This window comes from Embiotoca jacksoni, unplaced genomic scaffold, assembly GCF_022577435.1.
Source record: "Embiotoca jacksoni isolate LCO1_2020_lvr unplaced genomic scaffold, fEmbJac1.0.p SCAF_4, whole genome shotgun sequence".
In the NCBI taxonomy this organism is placed as follows: domain Eukaryota; kingdom Metazoa; phylum Chordata; class Actinopteri; family Embiotocidae; genus Embiotoca; species Embiotoca jacksoni.
The window spans coordinates 23,421,458-23,445,376 of NW_027185392.1; positions in this window are offsets into that span (position 1 = coordinate 23,421,458).

The window sequence follows — 23,919 nt, forward strand, 5'->3', positions numbered from 1 at the left end:
CTCATTTTGGTAACGGTGTCAAAAAAGAGATTTGGTTTGAGGTTATGGGAGCATTTTTCCATTTACTTCAAAGGTTGTTCGTGATTTACATACTTGTGATTTTTTTTGGGGGGAGGGGGGATGCGCTTTAAAATCAATACGTTAAAATCTTAATTCAAGCTATATGTGATAACACTTTAATAAATGGCAGTGATCAGTGTTGAGTACTGACATTTATGAGAAAAAGTCATTACATGTAATAAGTTGTATTACTTTGCTGAAGTAATTAAAATAATAACATTCCTTTACAATTTAACAGGGTAAATCTTTAACCTATTACATTTCAAAAGTAACTTTCACTACACTGTTGATACATCACAGGACAGATGCAGGATGGAGGGCCTTGGAGACGATTTCCCTTGTTTGGGCCTAAAGAGAGAAAGTTTATGAAAAGAAAAACCTGAAGAGGATGTGAAATAGTTCTGTCAGCAGTAAGTTCCACTACTATAAATTCTTATAATTCTTTCTCCCTCTCTTTCTCTCTCTACCACACACACACACACACACACACACACACGCACACACACACACACACACACACACACACACACACACACACACACACACACACACACACACACAGTGGCTGGAGGGAAAGCATGTTAGCATAGAGATAAGATTCCTTTGTTGCTTTGGTTGACACTTGGACACCATTAATTACAATGGGTCCAGGGAAAACTGATAGCTGGTGTGTGTGTGTGTGTGTGTGTGTGTGTGTGTGTGTGTGTGTGTGTGTGTGTGTGTGTGAGATGGTGAAAGTGTTTTGTCTCTGAACAACTCCACCTACTTTGGACTTGAAATTTGTCATCTGACCGGTTTTGTCATTCATGTTTCGTCCTTCTGGCCGAGACAAGTCAAACAAGCGGGTTTATAAATGCTTGCTCAGTTTTCACTCCCTATATTCACAGGCTAAGTTACAGTTGTACAACATGTCTGAGTTGGACATTCTGTCCATTGTGACTTTGTGTAAAAGTGGCTGCAATGTAATGTTAGGTATTTGTTTGATGTTGTTAGAGAACAGCTGTTATCGTTAATTTAATTATTCATTTATTTATTGGCCGTATGGCCATAGATTTTCAAAACATCACCAACATCTGTATGTGTTTCAATGAGAGAAGGGGTGATAATAATGGATTTCAACAACTAGGTTTGACATTGAAGAAAAAGTCTAAATTCTGTAATTTTGAGAGAATATTTTTGCCTAGATTTATATGGCAAAGCTGCTAATTAACCTAGAGTCACCTACTTTTGCAGATATTTAAGCAATATTACACTTCAGTGATGTTTAGGCGCCTCAGTCCTGACCGCATCACACCATCATGCAATTCGCTCTCAAAATGTAAAACTTTTTGTTAGTGTGATCTCTGTTGCCATGGCAACACATGGGGCATGAACTGGAAAACAATCAGTTGCATCAGTAGACTCTTCTGTAATGTACGCATTGTTTACTACTCCAGCCAGTAGGCCGACCCTATTATGCTGATTTGAGCACGTTCCAAATGTAAAGTTCATCATTCAGATTTCTGTTTGGGAGCTATTTGTTGTATAATTTTCAATCATAAATGCCAGATTTTCTCAAAAAGTACTTGTGGTTCCTTGTCATAAAATTGTGGACATTTCAAGTCAAGGAATTTTTTTTTTTAACTCCTACCCAAAAAGTAAATTGTCATATGGGATCAGTTTTTGTAATAATGAGTATTTGCTGCAAATCACGAAAATATCTGGAGAAATTTTAGTTTGTATCCTTATTCTTCGTCCTTATTTTCTGAACTTAAAGAACCATCATGAGGCTCAAACTTAAAGTTTTGGAGTCATTAATGGCTGTAAGATAGAACAGAAAGATCAACGTCTTGTGTATGAATAAGTTACATTTAAATGCTTTTCAAGTGATATTCCACACATCCTGTATGCACAACAGTAAAGTGCAGTAAAAATCATACATCTCATGAAAGGACCACATTTCCCATAAACCCTGTCACTTCCTGTTTTGCCATGTTTTCCTATCAGCCACATGTAGAGGAGAGGTTGTCGATAAAGCAGGTTTAGTTTAGGAAACAAATACTTTGTGCCATGATGCCTTCAGCAGAGTCTCTAATGTGGATATTGAATGTGGAGAAAGATATTAAGGATATTGATTGAATTTGCATTCATATTTGTGATTGTAATTTCCTAAAGGGCCTGATTATTGATGGAGTTTGGAAACTGGTTAGAAATACTGAATGCATGTGGGAACCACCTCAGTTTCAAAGTGGAGACATTTTCTAGTTTTATTGTTTTACTTTTGCCCGTAACACCACCAGAGAGTGTTATTTTCAGTCATGCTCGTATCGGAGGAGTCAGCCGAGGACACTGTGAGCTCGGTGAGGTTGGTGACATTCTCGCAGGATTTCAGATCAAGTTCACAGTCAAGCACCACAGCAGCGTTGACATGACTAGTGGCTGACGAAGGGCATGAGTACTGAGAAACCATGGTTGCAATGACAAAACACAGTATAAACTCAGGGAAACATACAAGCAGGTGTATCAGTTTATAGATTTATGACATGCAATGACTGATTAGTATTAGTGGTTTGTAGCCCATCACGGCTGTTAATGGTTAGCATAATTTATCTGCATTAGCGATGAATATAAGCAGTGCAGGCTGTGCGACATTCATATCATGTTTGAGTTACTGTAATTAGCAGTTTCCTGATAAATGCCTTTGAGTTATAAATAAATGTACTACTGGGAGAGTAAAGTTTTTTTACAAGCTCTGATTTATTCGACTCAGTGCTAAAAAGTACTGAAGGTCCAGCAAGCAACCACGTCTCAAGCAGGCAATATGTTGAAAGTTAATACTTTCACGTAGCACTAAGTGCTATATGGAAGTTTTACCGCAGTATAGAGTCTAATTTAAATCTTATTACATGTCAAATCCGAATCTATTTTGTTTCCACAGAAATGAAAAACACTCCAAATTTAGTGAGAAACAGCTCCACAATGGAGAAGCCAAAATAAACAATATTGGACTCTATGGATAAGAGACACTTGGGAGGATTTTGAAATACAAAAAGGTTCCTTTGTCTCCATCAGCAATTCAGAAGGAGATGTGGAAAAACTCCAGTATAACATGACATTTTTATTTCTACTTAACCAACACTGTAAATTTGAGAGTATAAATACGCGTCAGTGTCATATAAGTACTTAAGAGGCCTTTTGTCAGGAGTTCAGTTTTGTCCTCCGTTTTGCCCCCGATCACCTCTCCTCCTGTGTCCCCTGTCTTTGTCTGTGGCCACGCCCCTCACCTCCCGTGGCCACGCCCCTCACCAGTCCCAGCAGATGCAGCCACTCACCCCTGATCACCACCTGCAGGTGTGCTGCATCTCCCTGATCACCTCCCCAGACTATATGTAACCTGCCCCTGCACAACTCTGGTGGTGGGTGCATTTTTGTTAGCCACCCGTCCGTCTTCCGTCTGCTCTCCGTCCGTCTTCCGTCAGCTCTCCGTCAGCTCTCCGTCAGTCCTGTACCTGTTCCCGTTCCTCCGGCCTCTGTGTCTCCTGTGGATATCCCCGTCAAAATCATCAGTCGGTGGAGTTGCCCTCCCGACTGGATGTAAAGTGGACACGCTCGGTGCCACATTTTGGTTTGTAGTTTTTTGTTTGTTTTTTTTGGACAATAAAGACTGTATTTTTGGAATTTGAAAACCTTGAGTCTGTGAGCTTGCATTTGGGTCCTGGAAAAACACCCCACCACATAACACCTTTTCAATGAATGCGCCACAATCAGCAACCTCAGGTTTTGTTTTGAGAAGAGATCAAGTCTGGTCACAGTGCAGAGACCTCGGGGGACAGAATTAAGTGAAGTATCGTAAGAGTTTCCAGCAGAACTCCTCATTGAATGAACGACAGATATTCTGACTTAATGTAATCTAAATATTTCACAGCCTTTACTACAGCTAGTGGGCTGCTGGAGAAAGTTAAGATCGCTCTCTCCCTGCGTCTCTGCAGCTCTCAGTTACATAAACAACTAATCCTTGGCTCAGCATTGACCTCTTGGTTAGGCAATTAATTGTGCACCCATACACACACACACACACACACACACACACAGCACATCCAAACACTAAAAGCACAGACCCCCCACAAATAGCAGGTTAAGGTCGTACACCCTGACAACCAAACCACATTCTCTCTCCCGCTCAGTGTGTGTGTGTGTGTGTGTGTGTGTGTGTGTGTGTGTGTTCATCCCTCTGTGCGTCAGTGTTTGTGTGTGTTCCGTAATTGGAATGCTGTGCTTTTTGTCGCGCAATCACAGACGCCTGTGGAATTTGACCTGATATGAAAATAATTGCTCCACTTTGGCTACTAGCTCTGTGTTTTCACAGTGAAACGAGGAAAACAATACGCTGCAGCTTTTACGCTCCGACTTATCATAACCTGGTGGCTGTTGTGTGCTTCAATTTAGTAAAGTTCTTATTTAGTGTTAGCCAGTAGGTTAAGAGTGCTGTATCATATCAGAACATTGGAACAAGTACTGTGTGTGTGTGTGTGTGTGTGTGTGTGTGTGTGTGTGTGCGTGTGTCAGGGATGGAACTGTGTGTGTTTGGCTAACATGTAAATCCCTAATTAGCTCAGTTCAATAAACTTTCCTCACTGACTGATCAACAGAAGAAAACCAGACAGAATAGGACAGGACATTTGAATTTAGTGTGTGTGTGTGTGTGTGTGTGTGTGTGTGTGTGTGTGTGTGTGTGTGTGTGTGTGCGCATGTGTTTGTCTAATGTCTGTATTGAATGTACGTGGGTCATTAACATGTTCAGGTAAACAGTAAGGCCCGATGAGGTGAGTCATCATGGATGAGGTTGAAGTACAGTACATTATTCCTTTGTGACATTTCCTCTGCCAAGTCCATTATTTTCATTGTTGGAACACTTGGGAGTGAGTTATCTGATTCATACCGCACCATGACCACCCACCGAAGAAACATTTGCACCTCGTGTTTGTGTGCCTCGGCCAACCAGTCAAGTTGCAGCTGACATCCATGTCTCCCCAGACTCATATGATAAATGACGTTGAAGACATTTGACCGGTACGGCTGATTCTGATAGAACATAAAGTTGTAGGTAGGACCGTAGACGATGCTTCAAATATGGATGTTGCCGTAAAGAAAAATCGTCATCATCTTTACGTCCAAGTGAAAGTTCATGCTAAATGTGAAGAATTTCTCTCAAGGTGTTCTTGAGATATCGCATTCAATAAAATGGGACGGACCTAAGGTCACATTGACCCTGACCTTTAAAAAACAAAACCGAATCACTTTATTATTGAATCAAGTGAACGTCTGGGACAAATTTCAAGATATTATCTCGAAACATCCCTGAGATATCGTCCCTCTTCCACTATGTATCGGGCTGAAATTATTCAACAGCTATTAGGTGGATGCCTTGAAATCTTTTGACACACTATCATGGTCCTCTAAAGATATTTTTCAATGACTTTGGTACTCTTACTTGCATTCTAGTGCCACCACTTTCCAGTTTATCGTTGTCTCATATCTTGGTTTATAATTAAATACCTACAAAACTGATCACAAAGTAATTCGTTTCATCAGCGTCGGCTACCATTTGTGTTTTGGCTAATAAGCAAATCTCATGCTGCTTACATTTAAAAGCACACACACAACACATGCCCTTGTGTTGGTTTTTTTATATGCTAAAGGACATACCGAAGTAGTCAATGCCATGGCGGAGCATTTCCACTTTGGAACTGCAGTGTACAAAAAGTTGTCTCAAAAACACAGATTCAGACAGCGAGGGTTTCCTCCATCAGACACCAAAGGAACCAACCTCGTCAACGTGCAGGTTCGGCTCTCCATATTAGTTATTTCGTATCTCCGGCATAAAGCGACTTGTTTTCTGTGTCGGTTGAAGGACATATCCTGCAACAGAAAGTTGGAGGGAGTTCCCCTTTTTTTGCGTGTAAGTACAAGGGGAACCTAAAACCTTTTAAGATGCTATAACTCAGTTTTGTGGTATGTTTTTAGCTCTTACGCCTGGGTTGGTACTCTCCCCGTTACAATAGAAACTGCGGTGGCGTAAGTGTACAGTGATTGGTCGAACACAGGAGCACAAGCAACCGCCATGTTTAAAACACCGTGTAAACAGTAAGCCGGGGAAACTACAGCTACGAATGAAGCCCTTTAAAACAGATGGAAAGACTTTCAAATGGAGACACACTGCTGAGAAAAGGACCGACAACAAAGTCCAAATTTATGAAGTCTTTACACATTAGAGGAAACACAGCGTGACTTCGATACAATGAAGAGAAATATGAAAAGTCGCTCCGTTTACGTCGTACTATGCAGGGGTGTAGTAATATTTGTTGAAGCACTAGAGGGCGCATGTGATGTGCCTCTAAGAGCGTCACAGTTTTAACGCCTGCTCCTATGATGGCATGTCAATAATGGTTATTTCTATCGCTTTGTGTTGTTTTCTACGCTTGTTCTGATTACTCATTTAAGTTGTGATTGTCTGACTTCAGCCACAACACGTTCCTGCAAATGTTTCACAATAAAAGAGGTTTCTTTCTAATAAAAGGCTATGAAGCTATACATTTTAAATAATACTCATAACTATACATAATAATAAGTGTTGAGTTTGTATTAACACGTACTGAAGTTGCTGACAGCGCAAATGGTAGCGGATCATAACAAGGCTTCAAGTTTATTTGGTGAATCAAATAATATGTCTTAAATATAGCCAGAACAAATTTGACCATTCCATCTGTTTTGATTGGCTCTCTTGAAAGACATACACTTTGGACCTTCAAAAACTTCCTGCTTCTAAATTCAGACAAAACAGAAGTTCTTGTACTTGGTCCTAAACACCTCAGAAACACTTTCTGTAATCACTTAGTTACTCTGGATGACGTTGTCTTGGCCTCCAGCAAAACTGTGAGGAACCTTGGAGTCATCTTTGATGAGGACTTGTCCTTTAGACACCATATAAAGCAAATCTCCAGAACTGCCTTCTTTCATCTACGTAATATTAATAAAATCAGGAAAATCCTTCCTCAGCGTGACGCAGAAAAACTCATTCATGCGTTTGTTATTTCTTGACTAGATTATTGTAATTCCTTGTTGTTAGGGTGTCCAAATTACTCATTAAAATCCTGTAGCTGATCAAAAATGCTGCAGCAAGAGTACTGACGGGATTTAGCAAGAGAGATCATATTTCTCCAGTTTTATCTTCTCTTCACTGGCTTCCTGTTAAATCAAGAATATAATTTAAAATTCTCTTGATGACTTACAAAGCTCTACATGACCAGGCTCCATCATATCTTAGAGATCTTATAGAACCATATAATCCTGGCAGAGCACTTCGCTCTCAGTACGCTGGTCTGCTTGTGGTTCCTAGAGTTTCCAGAAGTAGAATGGGAGGCGGAGCTTCAGTTTTCAGGCTCCTCCCCTGTGGAACCAGCTCCCAGTTTGTGTTGGAGGGGCAGAAACCCTCTCTAGCTTTAAGATTAGACTCAAAACCTTCCTTCTTGATAAAGCCTATAGTTAGGGCTGGCTCAGGTAGACCTGAACCAACCCTTAGTTATGCTGTTATAGGCCGAGACTGCTGGGAGACCTCGTTACATGCTGATCTTCTTTTCTTTCCTCCTACTCTTTAACTGACTCATACCTCACCATCTTCTTCTCTCCCATAGTTTCTTATTATTATCTGTTGTCTCCATTCAGTTCCTTCACTCGTATAGTTTCTGTTCTTTCTTTTCCAGATGTCCCGTCATGGAGCTGCATGTCTCTGCTCTGTGATTGTCGTCTCCACCAACAGTTCTTCTCTTCTATCTCTACGCTGTCCTTTTCTCTCTCTGCTCTCCTCTCACCCCAACCGGTCGAGGCAGATGGCCGCCCACCTCTGATCCTGGTTCTGTTAACAGATGTTCTCCACCTCTGAGCCTGGTTCTGTTAACAGATGCTCCGCCCACCCTTGATCCTGGTTCTGTTAACAGATGCTCCGCCCACCTCTGATCCTGGTTCTGTCAGAGGTTTCTTCCTGTTAAAGGGAGTTTTTCTCCCCTCTGTTGGAGGTTTTTCTCCCTTAAAGAGGAGTTTTTTTTCCCTCCTAGCTTATGTGGGAATTGTTGAATTGTTGAATTGTTGGGTTTCTCTGTAAAATATTGTAAAGTCTTGCTGTAAGGACTTTAATGTGTTAAGTGCCATGAAATAACCTGTGTTGGGATTTGGCGCTATATAAATACAATTGAATTGAATTGAAATTCGCAAAATATGTACGTGAATTTCAACCGGATCAAGAAAACTGAAAACTTTATAACTTCACTTGGAGAAAAAAAGTGGCAGCGCGTTCTTCCGACAGCATTACCTCTATATGGTGCTGCATGATTTCAGAGTTCCTATTGGCAGTGCAAAAGCAAAAGGCAACCTTTTTAATTCTGGGGGAAACTCTGTGGTTCCTCTCAAGAAAGTCCTTAGAACTGTTTGGTCTCATAGAAAGAAAAAAGAGACAATTAGACACAGGTGGAGACAATCAGATTGGGGCAAGTAGAGCTTCAGCACGTCTCTCCTCACACTTCCCGACTTCACATAAACAATTAGAAACCGATGTAGAAATAAGGCGAGAGGGAGCTGAGGTCCTCGACCGCAAAGAGGAATGTTGCACTGATAGCAACCGGAGATAAGTGGCTTGATATGTCGGGAGAAATATGTGCTGGACAGAAGTGATCAGAATGAATATCAAGTGAATGAATAACGGCGTGGTTCAGTAGCAGGACGTGAAGACGGGTGCTCATTTCAAGTTCTACTTTTTGCTTTGTAAAGTCAATTTGGGGCTGTATCGTGTGTAATGATTATATCATATATAATATCATGTAATATATCATATGGAGACTGGATCAAATCAGAAGATAAACATATCATAAACATAAAATATATTTATTTTTTATTTATTTTTTTTTTTTTTTCTGGAGATGGGGCATATTTACTTTTCCAATGGCGCTGTAAGCAGTGCATGGTGTCATGATGGTGTGTCCCATTTTGTTTTGTTTTTATCCCCTTTCAGCCCTCATGAACTCAAACACTTAAACTCTACTACACCTGGCTTTAAGGTGGACATATGGATTGGGAAACAGACACTGCTTTTATTAAAAATGTTGGACAGCGAGAAATTATTAAACCTGAAAATCCTAAAACCCAACCACAATAAAATAATTGATGTAAATCTCTGCAGAATTAAATTCAGACAGGGATCAGTGAACCAATATTCTGCTTGCTTTACTCATTAATAAAGAGATAAACAGAGACTGTAAATTGTAGGAGGTATATCGGGATATAACAAACGGTGTGAATGGCATTTACCACGTCTGTGTTTGCTGGGTAGTGTGAGAGTAATCCTGTGGGACAAACCCACCTGACAACACACACAAACACACACATTTCTTTGTTCCCTAAATGGGGATAAATCCTGGGACTTTCTGGGTCAAACACTCTCAGTTTGTTTCTAAGATGTGTTCGTATTTTTGGATAGTTGGCCAGGAGGTCGCTAATACTCAAAACTAGCTGTTCCAATCAAGAATGATCATTGATTGATTGATGCTGACCTGGACTATAAATAGTATCAATGAGATCCATATGTCAAGTGAACCTGACATTTATACCTGGATAAGATGCCTGATTAAAAACAAACTGAACATAAGCAACGGCAGAAAAAAGAGAGACACAAGGCCAACTCATACCACCTGAAGTCACTGGAATAAAAATAGGTTCATCCTCTTGGAAACATGCAGTTGCAATGACTTTCATCAGCAGTCAGTCTATTTCATTAGGAAATGCACTTTGCAGTGTCAAGAAAAAGAAAAATTGAATATTTGAATGCCAGCATAAAAAAAATAGTTAAGTGGCTTCAATGTTCCTGTAAACCAGAGAAGTGTCTTTTTTTTTTTTTAAATACTACTGTTTGTGTATCCTAATAACAACATAAAAGCCTTTGGGTTTATTCTAACTTTAATTGTTTGAGAAGTCTTGAGACGTTGTTTTTAGAATTTGGGCTTCTGCCATGTGTGTAACTACTTTGTTCCCAACTCACTTTGACTCACAGGGGAAGAAAAATCTTGTGTAACTGAAAATTAATCAAATGAAATCATGCATGCAGAATGTGAATCTTTCCGAAAATCACTAGGATTTGACTTTTTGTCCTTTTGTCAACTGATGAAATGAAAACACCAAAACCAACATTGAACTGATACTACTAAAGAGCAATTTGTACGTATCAAAGATAAATCTGCCTCCTCTGCATCATAGAGCTTCACTGTTGTCCAGAAACATGAAAATACTGGCTGAAATATTAATTAATTATGATGCAAACATACACTGTAGTTTATTTGATTAAACCCCACATCCATCCTGCTTCCCAGAAATACATGATACAGCAGGAAATTAACTGTAAAGGGCAGGACCTCTAAAATAAGATATGGAAATTAAAATAATGATGTTCTTGTCCTTCTATGGGGCTTCAGAGTTACCTTTTCCTTCAAAGCTCACGAACAGCCAAAACTCATCACCTTTGGGAGGAAATGTGGAAGTCGCCCTCAAACAAAAGAGGGAGAAAAAACTCCAGGAATTTTAGGAATTCTGTCTGACATATGGAGGCGATGCAGTGACTTAATTCTGTTTGTTCAAGGGTGGAATGCTGTTGACAATGTTTTGTCACGCGGGACACAATGAGTGACGTTGTGACTTTTGAAGAATACTTACTGACTAACCGCACCTGTCCTGCATGTGTGTGTGTGTGTGTGTGTGTGTGTGTGTGTGTGTGTGTGTGTGTGTGTGTGTGTGTGTGTGTGTGTGTGTGTGTGTGTGTGTGTGTGTGTGTGTGTGTGTGTGTGTGTGTAAGACAATGAGAGAGAAACACCTGCTGCCTTTATGACCAGTAAACACATCCTGCGGCCCCTCAGAAAGTTAAATTCCCTGTGTACTGTCGAAACATAAAACAGGCTGGTGGAACGCTCACCAACGGACAAACAAATAGATTTTTTTGAAGAATAGCGCTGGCATGGTTCAGTGCATCCTGCGTGAAATGATCCTGAGGACAGACGTTTTTGTGCAAATTCCAGAGGTAGCTTCTACCTACTTCTGTGCTACATGAACCGCATGGGTGCATATCCAGCTTACTTAAAAGTACTGAAGGCAAACAACAGCTATGTCCCTGTTGTGATGAAGAACAAAAGACCTCGATAAAGAAATGTAGTCACATTGCTGCTGTTAGCTACACAGCGTAGTTTCTGTTCTTTCTTTTCCAGATGTCCCGTCATGGAGCTGCATGTCTCTGCTCTGTGATTGTCGTCTCCACCAACAGTTCTTCTCTTCTATCTCTATGCTGTCCTTTTCTCTCTCTGCTCTCCTCTCACCCCAACCGGTCGAGGCAGATGCTCCGCCCACCTCTGATCCTGGTTCTGTTAACAGATGCTTCACCCACCTCTGAGCCTGGTTCTGTTAACAGATGTTCTCCACCTCTGATCCTGGTTCTGTTAACAGATGCTCCGCCCACCTCTGAGCCTGGTTCTGTTAACAGATGCTCCGCCCACCTGTGAGCCCGGTTCTGTTAACAGATGCTCCGCCCACCTCTGATCCTGGTCCTGTTAACAGATGCTCCGCCCACCTCTGAGCCTGGTTCTGTTAACAGATGTTCTCCACCTCTGATCCTGGTTCTGTCGGAGGTTTCTTCCTGTTAAAGAGAGTTTTTCTTCCCTCTGTTGGAGGTTTTTCTCCCTTAAAGAGGAGTTTTTTCCCTCCTAACTTATGTGGGAATTATTGAATTGTTGGGTTTCTCTGTATAATATTGTAAAGTCTTGCTGTAAGGACTTTAATGTGTTAAGTGCCATGAAATAACCTATGTTGTGATATATAAATAAAGTTGAATTGAATTGAATTGATCTTTAACATGATTGGGTATAAAAAGAGCATTTCAGAGAGGCAGAGTTACCACTCTGTGAAAGACTGTGTGGGGAAATAGTAGCAATAACAACTTAAGAACAGTGTTCCTCAACATGAAATTGCAAAGAATTTGGGGATGTCATCATCCACGGTACATAATATCCTTAAAATAATCTCTGTACACAAGGGACAAGGCTGAAAATCAATACTGGATGGTGGTGATCTCGGGCCCTCACTGCATTAAAAACAGACTCCATTCTGTGGTGGAAATTACTGCATGGGCTCAGGAACACTTGCAACACTTCTGTGAACACAATTCATCACATTCCGTTTTTATTTACATTTTACACAGCGTCCCACCTTCTGGGTTGTATGTGGAATATATTCCTCAGACTCCTGAGTTATCTGGATGAATGAGCTGAATTGTTTTTATGCAGCAAGCACAGGTTTCCAAGGTTTTCATTGAGTGTGTTCTGCTTTTAAGTCCTCTGACACAATGGGAATCAGGGTTAGAGGCTTGGCTTTTACAATGTTATCATAGGAAATATCATTGGACGCAGAGGTGGTACAGTATCTCAATGAGACATATTGATGTTCAATTTCCCTTCCACTTACATTCGGACACCAGCACAATTCTGGCAAAGCATTCTGATGAGGTGAGTCACACACAAGGACAACAATAGCATATTTTTCAGCTCCTTTGGTGCTCGCAAAGATGAATTCTGGCTTTCATGTACGCTTATTCTCAGTGGTGACGTAGAGCTGGTGACTGGGGCCATTTATGTTATTTTGTCCTCTAAAGCAGTAGTGCTTTGTGGGCTCAAGACATGTTGTTTGATGTGTGCGATGGCTTTGAATATTGCTAACACAGTGGCACTGAGCCGGTGCCAGATTATCAGCTCAGTAACAATACAGCCATTCAGCTGCATTTATGTAGTATTTATTTGACCGTGCTACCAGGGGAAAAAGTGGAAGCGCTTACATACCAAGAGAAAGTCAGTGATTAGGAAGGTCACTCGCAAAGTAGACAGTTTTGCAAACTCTTTACAAAAACAAGCTGTTAAAAACCAGGAATGAATGTAATTATTCATGTAATTTCTTCAGGATTTTGAACATAAAACAGATGCTTGTAGAGACGTTCAGCCAAAGAAAGATGCAAAAAGGAAATTTTGAAACCTGAGCCCTTCAAACAGCCATCAACTGCAGCTTATCTGTTCTAAAGCAGAAACCATGCAAAAATACAAGGCTTTGACACATTTCTTAGATTAGTTAGAAACTTACATGATTACACGCCAGATCCCAGCATCCATCTGGAGTTAAGTCCTCTCCTTGTGGAATGATTTAAGATCTATAGTCTATATTGTTTTTTAAATTTAGATGTCATTTTAGTACAGGATTACCTGAACACCAACTATTACATGACACCAGATCAACTATTTTATTTTTAGGAAAAGATGGAAAGCTTTTCTTACTCCAGGCAGTCCGACTCATAGTTATCATATCAAACAGAACTGTGCTGCCACCTACTGGTTATATTTGTGTTTGAATCTGGTGATATTTTTACACTTTTAAGTTTATCACAGTTACAAGAATCACTCAGCATAACCTCCTCATGCTGCTTCACGAAACCATAACCATGAGGTCAAAAATAACAAATACTGAGATTCTGATGAAAAATGTTAATCAGTAATGATAATTCAGGATATCATGATGCATCACTGATATTGTGAAATCAAGTTTTGTCAAACTGTGGTATTACCAGGATTTCTTCTATCGCTTCTGCAATTACTTTAGTTGACCAATGCTATTAGTTGCAGCTTTAGTATGATTATATTTTTTTGTTTTAACGTGAACTTTTTGATGTGTTGTGGCCATGATTTCATGATTTAAAATTCAGTAAAACAGATGGTACCACACTTTTTGTCAGGTATGTGTCAGTTAAGATATCGTGGTTATGTCTGTATCCTCAGTTCCTCAGAAACATCCAACCATCTGATGGTATGGTGCTTTTTTTTATCTAGGTTGTTGTCATTGGTATTGTTAAGAATTTATCTTGTTGTTGTTTTTTTCTTTTTATCAGAAAAAAAATACTTTGTTAAAAACACATCTTGATTTAGGATTAATGGACAATATAAATGCAAAAAGATATGAGAGAAAATGAGAACAAATTTGACTTTTAATATTTTCAACAAATAGTTATACTATATACGTTCTGAAGGTTGGTGGTTCAATCCCAGCTCCTCCTGTCCACATGCCTAAGTGTCCTTGAGCAAGACACTGAACCCTAAAATTGCTCTCAATGGTGTACCATATGTTGTAAGTCGGTTTGGATAAAAGCGTCAGATAAATGTAATGTAATGTAAAAACAAAGTTCTTGGAGAATCAGAATGCGCCAAGAACTTAGTTTTTCTCCATCAGCTTCTTTTTTCGTGCACTCAGCTGAGCAGCTTGGTAGAGGCACCACCTCTTTGCTCTCATCAGTCATGACACCATGAAGGTGCGAGGACTGAGATTTCGCTTCATCATCTTCACTCTTCTCAGTGAATGGAAACTTGATAGTATCAGCATCCTCCAGCTGTTGAAGCTGCTTTCCTTCCAGATTGTTGCAGACTTCCTCCTTCTCTTCTTTAATGTGTGGGCTGTTTGGGTCCCCCTGGTTCAGACTTGGCCTCAGCTCAGATGGAACCTCTTCCTTCACCACCAACACCTGCTGGTCATCTACACACACAGTATGGACAAGTGGAACTTTAATATTTCACAGATATGACTAACGGGAGCATTCACTCTGCTTCTATGTAAAGGAGGTGAGAATTCTAGGTGTCATTTTACCCATCAGGTAATGACATGATATGATCTGTAATAGGCCTGGAAATTCAGCAGGACAAAGCCAAAGCCTCAACACACGTGACATGTCGATATCATTCGTGACTTGTACACTACTGAGGTTGACCTTAACCTCTGATGTCCATAGCACATAAATATGTTTAAATCCACTGAAAAAAGATGTTTCACAACTTGCCTGAGAATCATCACGTTTTCAGTGTCACACTATTCCATTAATAATTGTCTATGCATATATACATTATATGGAGAATCTGCAAACAGCTAATTTGGTGTGTGTATATATATATATGGAGAACTTGCCAAAATGTAAATAATGTAGGCTAACAAAAAAGGGCTCAATGGGAATTTCAGTAACTGACACTGAAGCAGCCCATTTGATGAGACTCTGCCAGATTAACCAAATAATTGTTGTCCCAAAAGGACAAACGGCTTTTTCTGTGGGAAATATTCATAGATCCAAAGCTGTTACTATTACTGCAGGTAATGAATGATATGATCAGCCAACATCCCCTACAGACAGACAGTTTGGATGGCAAATAAAACCGGAGGAAAGGTGGATGAGATCCTCGAACAAACTCCGATCAGCAGGTCCAGATCTTTCTGTGATGAGCAGGTGACTTTTCATTCAGTGCCTTGCAAGTGCTCGTGAACCTGATGAAGCTACCTGTGAATTCTGCATTCAGGACCTGTGACAGCTCACCTGAATAACAGGACTGGTAGGATATCCAAGATACGCTGGAACGACCCAGAGGCCGGAAAATGCTGAGTCGTTAGAAGTATTGACAATGCTGGTATTTCGTGGCTCCTCCCTGTTGTTGGCTGTCAATCATCATTCAGTTCATTCAATAACTCAATAAAGAAATGTCATCACTGGACAAACGATATGTCTGAATAATTTTTCCCTCTGTCATCTCCAAAATGTTTCCACGGGTGTAAAACCACGTTCACTGCGTATTCTTTAGTTTCTCTACGTCTCCTTCTCTCCATAATAAGAGCAGCCGTCTCTCCAGATCTGTGCACCTGATTAATACGTTCCTTTCAGTCCTACTAAAAAACACACCTCATCACTTCTCCGATTTCTATTTTCAGGTTAGTAAATGTCATTGTGGGTGCTAAATGTGTGTATTTGCATGTTCCCTCCCAGTATTTTGCACCTTCAAGCAGAAACGCCCAATATTATTATGATGATGATGATTATTATTATTATTATTATTATTATTATTATTATTATTATTATTATTATTATTATTATTATTATTATTATATGCATGCAGGCAAATGAAATGAGGATTGCATCTTTCACATTTGAAAGACACAATCCTCACTGCACATCATTGGTAAATCTGCTTGGACAGTTTTTTGCGGGTGGAGTGGAGTTTGCACGTGATTTTACACACAAACCTTTAGTAAACCAGGCCCTTACAGAATAAATAGATCATTTAATATTCAAATTCACACAGTAATTAGCAATAAAACGGCATCAAGACTTTGAAAATAAAACTCTGAGAAAGAGGCTATTTTATTGAAGTTGCTGCCCTCAGCTTTATGTTTCCTTTTTATGGTGTATTTATCTACAGTACGTACTTCATAACCATATTTATTTTTTTGCTGGCCTTTATTTGTTTGAATGGAATCGGTTGTTTTGAGATGGTGGTGAATTACTCTTAGATGGAATTTTACCGATACTGACACCCGTACTTTCTTAAATGAGTATGTGATTTTTCATAATAATGAGTTTTTAGAAAAGAAGTTCTTTACACTTTCATTAATTATTCTCCTATTGTACCTCAAGCAACCAACTGTGGAAGTTTCACAGCGATAACTGTTAGTTTATTCATTTATTTATTAGTCTATTAACTTGTAGTGTCTGGCCTTAAAATTCGATTGTAATAAAGATGTTTTGGAATTTAGGGCAGACAGACACCCAGAAACATGACCGTGAGCTCATAACTGAGCCATCTGTACCTGGATGTGCTTTTCCTCTCTGAAAACTGTCCTGCGCCGTCTTGTGTCGGACAGGTGGCGCTGAGGACAGGGGACAGGTGACGCTGAGGACAGGTGACGCTGAGGACAGGTGGCGCTGAGGACAGGTGACGCTGAGGACAGGGGACAGGTGACGCTGAGGACAGGTGACGCTGAGGACAGGTGCAGGTGGCGCTGAGGACAGGTGACGCTGAGGACAGGTGGCGCTGAGGACAGGGGACAGGTGACGCTGAGGACAGGTGACGCTGAGGACAGGGGACAGGTGACGCTGAGGACAGGTGACGCTGAGGACAGGTGGCGCTGAGGACAGGTGGCGCTGAGGACAGGTGACGCTGAGGACAGGGGACAGGTGACGCTGAGGACAGGTGACGCTGAGGACAGGTGGCGCTGAGGACAGGTGACGCTGAGGACAGGTGGCGCTGAGGACAGGGGACAGGTGACGCTGAGGACAGGTGACGCTGAGGACAGGTGCAGGTGGCGCTGAGGACAGGTGGCGCTGAGGACAGGGGACAGGTGACGCTGAGGACAGGTGACGCTGAGGACAGGGGACAGGTGACGCTGAGGACAGGTGACGCTGAGGACAGGTGCAGGTGGCGCTGAGGACAGGTGGCGCTGAGGACAGGTGACGCTGAGGACAGGTGACGCTGAGGACAGGTGCAGGTGGCGCTGAGGACAGGTGGCGCTGAGGACAGGTGACGCTGAGGACTTGGACGTTTGCCTCCGTGGAGCTTTCAGGAAGGCTCGTTTTTAAATGCTTAAAAAGGTGACTAGTGTTTCAGCTGTGCGGAACCTTTCGGTAACCGATCGTTGCATCTTGCTGTGTTTTTGTCTCCCGATGAAAAGTAGCACCACCACGTTTCCTCTTCATTCTCTCCGCCGCTCATGTCGCGTAAATTCAATATGCGGAAGAGAGCTGTGCAGTTGGCACCTGCGCAGTGCGCGCTCGCTCACTTTATCCTTGTGTCTCATTGGTTCCCACGGTCATGTGACACGGGGCAACAACTTTTAGTCTAAATATGACAAATTTACGAAAAATTAAAATGCAGCCACCCACGTTTTGTATTTATCGATATCTAAAAAAAAAAATTCAACACCAAATGAGCCTGTAAGTATCGATCCCGCAGAATCGACACGCCCACCCCGAGTTCAGGCTCCACAGGGAGGAGATCAACTCCTCTAAACGGGCGGTCATTTGAAAGGAAGCCCGGGAACACGGCCCCCACAGGTTACAGCAGCTGCAGCACCAGCTCTCCTCCTTCCTCACGCTGCCGGCAGAGGATGATGTTGGTCTTCCAACTCAGTCTGCTGTGGATGGAGACGCCCAGGAAGGTGTAGTCCTCCTCCAGGTCCAGGAAGGTGTAGTCCTCCTCCAGGTCCAGGAAGGTGTAGTCCTCCTCCAGGTCCACATCCTCTCCCAGAACACTCAGCGGTTGTGGTCCCGGGACACCGACACGTGACCCCATTTCCACACTGCTTTCTGTCAGATATATAGTGATAGAAATGCCACAGAGTATGGGAACAGTACTGTGAAATATGTGTATTTCTTCAGATAATAAATATCTTTACATTTTGAAACACTGATTGTTTTTCTTAAGAAACCAGAGCACCCGGAGAAAACAAATTAAACACGCACACATGATCTGGACCCCACAGAAATAAAACACATAAAACCGAGCTCGCTTTTCCTGAATGATTTCCTCTCTGCACTTCATTTAGTTTTAAATTTACCTAACCCTTGTTCAACTTGAGCAGTTCTATTGTTTAATATTTGACCAACGTTAGGGGTTAGTGGGACTGAAAATGTCCCTCTGATGTTAGAATTCACAGAATATTTGTTCTGAATGGAGGTGGGCTGAGTTCTGGTAGTTGTCCTTGTGCATAGCTCAGCCTTTCATATTTGATTTGAAGGCAGCTGTAGCTTTTAAGTAGCTCGTGATACTCTGAGTTAACGCTGCTATGCTTCTTCCCCAGATCTGTGTGGTCCTTTTGCAGGCTGTGCAGAACCTTGGAGTTCTCACCCAGAGCAGATTTCTGCTGGCTGAGTCGGAGCTCCAGGTCCCTGATATCTCTCTTCTGAAATCCTGACTCCACCAGCATTTGGTCCTGAAGTCGACAGTAACTGTCTTGAGCGAGAGCCGTGGCCAGTTTCTGCTGCTCCTCCATCGTTCTCGTCTGCTCAGCCAAAGCGTCCTTGAGCTCGGCGCAGTGCTTCTCACATGCCTTCCTCTCCTCTTCAAGCACTGAGGCACTTTCCTTCACTCTCTGCTCTAATTCAGAGCTCCGTGTCTTCTCTGCTTTTAAGGCATCTTCCAGTTTTGCCTGGATGGTCTTTCTTTCTGACAGCTGTTCTTGAAGGTCATCCACCACACGTTGCATCTTAGCTATCGTAGTTTGATTTTCACAGATGAAATCATTTTTCTGTGACATCACTTCTTCGAGGCGATCGGAGAGAGAGCGATGTTTGAATGTCAATCTGTCACATTCTGTCTCCAGGGTGTTGAATTTAGCCCTAATATTTTCACTTTCAGTCTCCAGTGTCTGCGTTTTGTACATCAGATGCTCTGAGAACTCCCTCAGCTGGTTACTGACATTTGACTGAGAATCTTTTTCAGCATGCTTCTCTAAAACCAGCTGTTCAAATCGCTGTTTCTCCATTTCATATAAAGATTTATACAATGTTTCAGCGGCCAGGCTTTTTCCTAAGGCCAGAGTCTTTTCAGAGAGCTCCTTTTCTTGAGTCTGTATCTTCTTAGATGCTCGTGCAAACCGAGATTTCTGTTTCTGAACAGCTTCCTCAAGTCCGCTTCGAGCCTCCTGCTCTTTTTGAAGCTGCGTTTGAGCGAGCTGGCTCTGATGCAGCGCCGACTCCAGATCACCTCGCAGCTTCTTGTTTTCAGAAGCCAGCAGCTGCTTTTCATGAGTCAGATGATCCCGTTCTTCTGCTTGCTGCTGCTGCTTGTAGACGGCAGCCTCGTGGTTCTTCTCCAGTTCACCGTTCTTCGTTTGCTCCACGATGAGGTCTGACGCTGACGTGTTCACTTTCTCCTGCAGTGAGGAAACGATGCTGTCTTTGGCTTCAACATCAGCGTGAAGTTTCTGGATGTTGGAGCGCATCGATTGAATTTTGGCGTCTTTTTCCAAACATATTCTCTGCTGCTCTTTGAGGCAGTTATTCCGTGCTTTTATTTCAGCACAGCTCACTTCACCACGCTCTGCCATTTCCTTTTTGTGCTGAACGGAGGATGCTGCCAGGTCCCTCTGGAGTTTCTCAATGTCCTCCTCGTCCTCCTTAAGATAAGCCTTCATTTTGCTCATTTTAGCTTTGAGCATTGCATTGCTGCGCTGGTGTTCTTTCTGTGATCTCTTAAGATCAGACGTTTGTCCTTTCAGATGTTCCAACTCAACTCGAAGGGTGTTTTTTCCATCTCGCTCCTTCCTCAGTGCCTTTGCAAGAGCATCGGCTTCTTTTCGCTCCTGCTCCAGGGCTCGTTTCTGTTTAGCTCTCGCTCTTCTTTCCTTCTTCAGGGCCTCTTCCAGAGCAGCTCTGGCTTCTCTCTCCTCCTCCAGGTCTCTCTGATGAGCAGATTTCTCTGAATTTTCATATTCTGTATTCTGTGAAACATAAAACAATGATTAGTTTGTTGTCCACGTTCTTTACATGAGTTTGTTTATTTTAAAGAATTTAACACAATTGTGGAATCAAATAGATATCAAGGAATAATTTAAAAACAATCGAGAATCAATGTTAATATTGATAATCATTAATAATATAACAATCGTATACTGTACCTCAGAGTAATTCAAATCAGCCTCATGTTCCTCACTGCATCTTTCTGTTTCCTTTCGGCTTCCCTCTTCAATTTCCTCTTCAATTTCCTCTTCAATTTCCTCCTCAAGTTCCTCCTCACGCTCAACATGACTGTCTTCAGTAGACTTGTGTCTACTGGGAGCGTTCCACTGAAAACTGGAGCTGCTGATGGTGAAAAGTCCTCCTGACTGCTTATTGTCCATTTTTATTATCCTGACTGAAACAACTGCACCACGCTGATACTAACTGTAGAATGGAGCTGGGTCAGAAGCTTGACTGATGTCTGTGACATCATCAACACATTGTGATGTCATAATGAACATTCCAAACTGTGTTCTGAAGGGTGAGTTCACGGTGTTTTCAATTTTTTTTTACTTTTGGTAATGAAATCCAAACTCTGTAGACTGTTATATGATTTCTACTTCTGTGTTTCATGTGCTCTTTTTTTCTATTTTCTTTCATTTTCATTTTTTAAGAGATATTTATTTTTTTATATATTTTTTTTTTAATCAAAGGGGCCCTAATACTTTAAATAGGACTCAATCAGCATGAGATAATGCATGCAACTAAGATGAACAGATTAGAGTGATTTATTTAGTTTAGGACACCACAAAGTTAATTTCCTAATTGTACCAATTTGTACCAAATATTTAGTACACTGTAAATCCACATTTTTCACTCTCTCTCTTTTTGTTTTGGAAATGACTTATTCAGAAAATGATTTAATTTGGCAGAATATACTGTATGGGTGTGTAATACATCAAGATGACACTTTTTCAATTGGAGAGAATGATTTCTTGTTTTTACACTCAAACATTGTAATATTCTCTCAGAATCCAATTCCTGCTCTCTGGAGGACTTGCTCAGCTCTCTTTTAAAACGCCAGGTCTGCACTCACATACTCTGTTGCTTGATAATGTGATGATATTGTAGGGATGATTGTTGGTGCAAAATCATTTCACAATGCGATTTGTTCAATAAGTTATCATCAGACCTACCTACTATAATGCAGCCTTTAAAAGACAACATGTTATATGACTATATCACAGCATCCAAAATCGAAGGCCATCGAGTCTGATACAGATGTAATATTGATTTATTGCCCAGCTTTGGTTCTGATACACAAATATTTTGTCAGTTTTGGAATTTGTCTTCTTACCCTTGTTTTTTTGCTGAAATATTGGATCATTCCAACATTTATTAATACAAACCATGTCAGAAGTTTGGAGGGAAAAAAAAATCCCTGTTTGGAGGAGCTGTTACACAACTCGGGGACATCTGAAATGTGACCCGACTACACTATGCTGTTTGTAAGATATCAGAAGACAAAATGGTTGGACACCACTACCTTAATGAGGAATGTGTTGTACTTTAATAGATTTATTTTTTTTTTTATCATCCATTGTGTCAGGATCCCTGTCTGACCTGTTGTGTGTTAACTTCTGTTTCCCCCAATCTCAGTATGTCAGCAGCCTGTTACTGTTGTAGCTGCAGATGGAGCTGCTTTAAACTTCTTTATAGCCAGTATTATATACAGGGACATCTGATAAATGTGAGGGGTCATCAGACGATTACAGGGAGAGAAAAGAAGAAAAATGAAGCTCTGGTACACAAATCTGTTTTCACTTCATGGACTTTTTCTCAAATTGTTGATTTCTGCTGAGATGTTTAATCATTTGAACATTCATTAAAATGAAATCAGGTGAGAAGTTTGGAGGAAAAATCTCTGTTTGGTGGAGCTGTTAACAACTCACTGACATCTGAAACATGACCTCTGACTACACACTTCTGTTTGTAAGACATCAGAAGACAAATAGGTTTGAAATCACTGGTTTAATCATTCAAAATCATGTTGTTAAATTTTCATTTTAAAAGTAACTACTAACTAAAGCATTAAAGTAGTTAAAGTTCTTAGCAAATTTTATAATGATGATTGTAATTGAACTTGATGTTACTCTCTACTGAATGGAGGCTGTCTGTCACCACTACTGCTGCACCCCTACTTCCATCATCTGAGGTCTAAGACAATGGAGGAAATTATTTAATATTGTTTTCTCTTGTATACATTTTTCCTGGATTTAATACAGCTTTGTATGCCAATGAGAATTGAACATTTTGAGGATATTGTTACAAATCTTTTATCTTTGTTCCTATCTTCACATTTTTTTGGCTGGAAAAGCAAGCCAAGATTAACCCTTGTGTGGTGTTCATATTTTTGTTATTCAGCCAGTGGCCGTGGGTCTGATGGACCCGCTGCATTTTGGGGTTTTTAATTCAACACAATCAAACAATTTTACATTAAAATGCTCAACAGATGTTTACTTCATCCCAATTACAAACAATATAAACAGCATATATGGTTAATATTTGCCCTTTACCTTTGTTAGATCACATTTATGAATTAAAGTGCTACTCATTTTTTGGTTGTTTTTTAATCAAATGTAATAAAAAAAAGATTAAAAAAAAAAAAAGAAAAGAAAATTCAATTATATATATTATATATTATATATCCAAGCAGCTAGCTTGTCTCTCTACCGTCAAGCTGGTCTGTCGTCTCGGTTATCAAAGCGGATAATCCTGGAAATTATGTGGAAGTTTTCCAGAGACATTATTGCATGGAAAGGTTCACTGCCAGTTTCTGCATCCCACAGGGACTCTGTGGATTCCCCTTTAGACCTGAAAACTCCAGCAAGTATAAGAACCCCAAAGTAGGCATGTAAATGGGTTTGGTCCATCTCCTTCCACCTCTCTCCAAAAACACGCCCTCCTTCTAAATTAGGGCAATCCAGAATAATGTTCTGAATGGAATCTGGGATGAAAAGATCAAAAGAAGACTTGATGTCCTGCACATGAGAAACTGTCATCTGTGTTGGCCCTGGTTGCATCCTTATCACGTTGGCAGCCATGAGGGGTGGCTCATTTCTTGGGCAAGAAGACCATTCAATTTCACAATTTTTTGACATTCATATTCCTTTACTTGCTAGCTGATGACAGGCTTGTTCTGGGTCTGGCTGCTGACGGGCTTGTTCTGGTCCTGGAGCTGGCTGCTGACGGGCTGGTCTTGGGTCTGGCTGCTGACGGGCTGGTCCTGTGGCTCATCTTCGTTTTGGAACTAGCTGATGCTCAATCTCATCCTCTTCTTCAAAGTCACTGTCAGACTCCTCACATTCTGAAACCTCGTCCTCTACATCTTCATCCAAAGCTTCTCTCTCTTCCAAAATCAATTGCAAGGCCCTCTGAGCAGAGAATCTTTTGGCCATCTTGATCAGTTGTGATAAGGAACCACACTGGCAAAGCTATATTTATTGTGTCCC